The sequence below is a fragment of the Dermacentor albipictus genome, chromosome 5 (genome assembly GCF_038994185.2).
Source record: "Dermacentor albipictus isolate Rhodes 1998 colony chromosome 5, USDA_Dalb.pri_finalv2, whole genome shotgun sequence".
Lineage (NCBI taxonomy): Eukaryota > Metazoa > Arthropoda > Arachnida > Ixodida > Ixodidae > Dermacentor > Dermacentor albipictus.
The window spans coordinates 61,204,338-61,208,401 of NC_091825.1; the positions used below are offsets into that span (position 1 = coordinate 61,204,338).

Sequence of the window (4,064 nt, forward strand, 5' to 3'; positions counted from 1 at the left end):
AGCGCGATAATGTTTGAGAAGCACAATGAATTTAAATGTTGCCGGCAAATTACGGATACACCTACTTCAAACACTAAGCACACAGACCCGTCTGGAGTTGCTGTAGTGGTAACATCTTCACCCCAAGCAACTAGAGTCGTAGAAAACGCATTTCTGTCTTGATGGTAGGCGGGCGCTCTTTGATGTTTGCCAGTCAGTTTATATGGACTGAAAGTTCGTGAAAACTTATATGGGCCTCTTGTATATCTACAAAGCCTTCGAATAGGCTTCGTTTTTCATTCGATGATAAGGGAACGAGACGCTAAATATTCAATTTGCTGCCTTTATTGAAAGCAAAAATTACTTCGTCATCTTGTCACAACAGACATGACTTCGTTCCTAATATTCTGTGATTCACTTCTTGCGAAAGAGAATTCCTCCAGTTCCTCCGACACCGCCTCCAAGGGCGGCAGCTTCGTTGGGAGCCATGATGAGCACAGCTGAAAATGAAAACGCAATGTTTCTCTTAGGTTTATACATGACAGTTGTTGTCTTAGCATCCTCTCTGTGCCAAGCGAGCAATGTAAATGCGCATCAATGTAGGGACAAAGCCCACACCTAAATTTTGATTTCTCCTTCGCATATCCCGCCAAAGTATTGGACGTACATAGCGTGAAGTATGAAAGGCAATATTCATTATCATCATAATCATCAGCCTGGTTACGCCCACTGCAAGCCAGAGGCCTCTCCCATACTTCTCCAACTACCCCGGTAATGTAATAAGTGTGGCCATGTAGCCCCTGCAAACTTCATAATCTCCTCTGCCCACCTAACTTTCTGATGCCCCTGGCACGCTTCCCTACCTGGGGAATCATGTCCGTAACCCTTATTAATGACCATCGGCTATCTTCCATCCTCATTACATGTCCTGCTTAAGTCCATTTATTTTTCTTGATTTGAACTAAGATGTCATTAACTCGCATTTGTTCCCTCACACCATTTGCTCTTTTTTTTATCCGTTAACGTTACACCCATCATTCTTCTTTCCATGGCTCGTTGTGTCGTGCTCAATGAAAGTAGAACCCTTTTCGTAAGCCTCCAGGTCTGTGCCCCGTACGTGAGTACTCGTAACACACAGCTGTTATACACTTTTCTCTTGAGGGATAATGGCAACCTGCTAATCATTATCTGAGAATGCCTGCCAACCTCGCCCCAGCCCATTCTTATTCTTTTGATTGTTTCACTGTGATCATCCGCATCCGTGATGACTACCTTCCCTAAGTAGATGTATGCCCCTACCACTTCCGGTGCCTCGCTACCTAACGCAAACTGCTGTTCTCTTCCGAGACTGTTCAACATTACTTTAGTCTTCCGCAAAATAATTTTTAGATCCACCTTACTGCTACACCTCTTCAGGTCAGTGAGCAAGGATTGCATTCCCCTCAGTTACTACGCAAGGCAATATCATCAGCGAATCGCAATCTACTTAGGTATTCTCCAATAATTCTTATCCCCAATTCTGCCCAAACCAGGTCTCTGATTACCTCATGTGAACACGCTGGGAATAGCATTGGAGAGATCGTATCTCCTTGCCTGACGCTCTTTTTTATTTTTTTACTTTCTTTATGGATGACTACGTTGGCTGTGGAGCCGCTATAGATATTTTTCAGTATGACATTGTGGCGCGGTTATTGCGCTCAGATGATAGCAGCCAAAGAGAAGGAAACGGCCAATGAAAACTTCGGTATCCGAATGATCTGATACATTTTATACAGCAAATTGTCAGACGCACAAATGAGAACGTTAGGATTAGTTCTTGATATGCTAGGCTTACTAACGACAAACATGCTTTCCCTAGCTCATCCAGATGCTCCACAGGGAAAAAAAATATTATTTGCTTCTTTACTGTGATACCACTTAGGGATCGTGTAGTTGACGACTAATGAACTCTACTTTGATGTTTCGCTTAATAATAAACCAAATAAGACTATCGAGAAATTATCGTGGCACAATGCTTCATCACCAACAGGCAGTAGACACTTCAAGTCCGTTTATTGATGTATGGGTCCTACTCAGAGAAAGAAAGAATAAACGAAAGCATTTGAAAGCTGAACAGGATAGGGCAATTACATAACTTCACGAGCCACCTGATTTCTGCATGTTTTTCCCGGTGAATATCCAGGGAAATATGTGAAACATTGGCGCGCTACCAAAAACAACATGGAGGCTTCGACATCTCGCATACTCGATGCGATTTTCATAAGGCAGCCTTTCTCTTTATTATCACCCGAGGCAATGTAAAATGGCATGTCTTGATTAAAGGGCTCCCTTTTTAACTTAGTCATTTTGACCACGTTTCAGCAAATTTTTAGCCAGTGATCCTTATCTGCGTGTCACGTACAGACTTTTGCGTACATATGAAAAAAATACAAAGGATGCAGTAATTGAATACCTATAGCAGCGGCGACCCACACAATGACGTTTACTCCAAGAACACCGTTCATGATGACTTGTGCTGGAACAAACATATTTTCAACAGTGATATATTGCTCAAACACCACACAAGATTTTCACAATAAATTTTAAATGAGCGGGCGTGGTGCTTATTTGAGCCCGCTTCGCGTTATGAGCAGCTTTGGAATGAGGGGACACTGAGCCTTGATGTTCGGGCAGTGGAGAATATTTGACACTTCGCACAAGACTTTCGTTTTCTGTTCGTTGATAATAGATTGCTACTGCGATGCTTTTAAACTGGGCAATAGATTCAACAGTAGGAAATGATTACACCTATGGAAGCTGTTGTTTCCCAGTCCTTCCCGTCAAGATATAAGCGCAAGAACACGTGATCTTGACAATGAGCCTAATGACCTTTGGTTTTGGTTTGCATCTCACCCAAATAAAAAAAGACGTTTTCGTTCGTTCTCCCTGCAGCAAAGAAACCCGCTGCATTTGATGCGAGACGACTACAGTTTGGTGACTAATGTCTCAAAAAAATTCTCATGTCTTGTCGACTGAAAAACCAATGATTCGTGTTTCATGCAGTTATTCATTATCAAAATATTGCATAACACGCCAAGCACCTGGTAAGCCATGATGCACTCACCAGTATTTGATGATGAATCTCGTTCTCAGTAGAAGGTTTGGATATAATGGCGTCCGCGCTTGCGGTTCTTATATACAACCACGGGTCATTGTGGTGTGCCAATTTACCAGCGAATAAGCGAAGCGAAGGCCGCAATTTAAGCGAAAGCGCAGTTCCTGTGACATGTAATTATTTTCGCTTGACATACCTAATTTATAAACCAATCAGAAAAGGGAGCGGCGAAATAGGACCCGGATAATTCTGAAAAACACAATCATGATCTGCTAATTGAACGAGGAGGTATTGAAAAAAACAGTGAAACTGGTTTGCTTTCTATTTCCGGTTACATTCAAGACGGGACGTACGATATAGATGATCACTCACAAGCGAATATTTTTGTCCCTTACTCTGTTCTTGAGCTTTGGGAAGCTTTTGCGATGAAAAATATGAATGCCGGAATTTACGCTGAATAACTATTTTTCAGGCATCGTAGAGATAAGGTGGGCTTACTATTGAGGATTTATGGAATTTTACCATGAACTATAAGAAAATCACACAAATGGTGGAGGGGAAGGAGGTCAAAAGCCTGCTGCACCTCTGCCATGGGCCGACCAGGTATTGCACTATCTTCGTGATCGGCCCACGTCTGCGGAGTGCTCAAAAGTATGTTTCACCTCCACCGCGGGTCGCCCAATGGCACTATCGTCGGGAGCCGCCCACGTCTGGGGAGCGCCTAAAGCCTGCTTCACCTCCGCCGCGGGCCGACCTGGTACAGCACTATCTTCTTGATCGGCCCACACCTGGGGAGTGCTTATAGCTTGCTTCACCTCCCCAGCCGGTCACCCGGTATTCCACTGCCCACAGGATCGGCCCACGTATGGGGGAGTACTTAGAGCCTGCTTCAACCGGGGCTGCGGGTCGACCCGGTATTGTATTATCTTCGGGAAGGACCCAATCCCTAGAACAATGTTGTTCTACGTGTCGTTTATCCCCAGGGATGATC

The 4,064-nt window shown here is 43.9% G+C and overlaps 1 long non-coding RNA gene across 1 annotated transcript; it reads right to left on the reverse strand.

The window, feature by feature from the left end:
* Positions 1–308: 308 nt before the first annotated feature.
* Positions 309–3,147, reverse strand: LOC139060453 (uncharacterized). The gene is made up of 3 exons (XR_011514831.1): positions 3,083–3,147; positions 2,432–2,494; positions 309–479 (listed from the first exon to the last, which is right to left on the reverse strand). It is a non-coding gene; the product is annotated as an uncharacterized lncRNA (long non-coding RNA).
* Between the last annotated feature and the right edge of the window lie 917 nt (positions 3,148–4,064).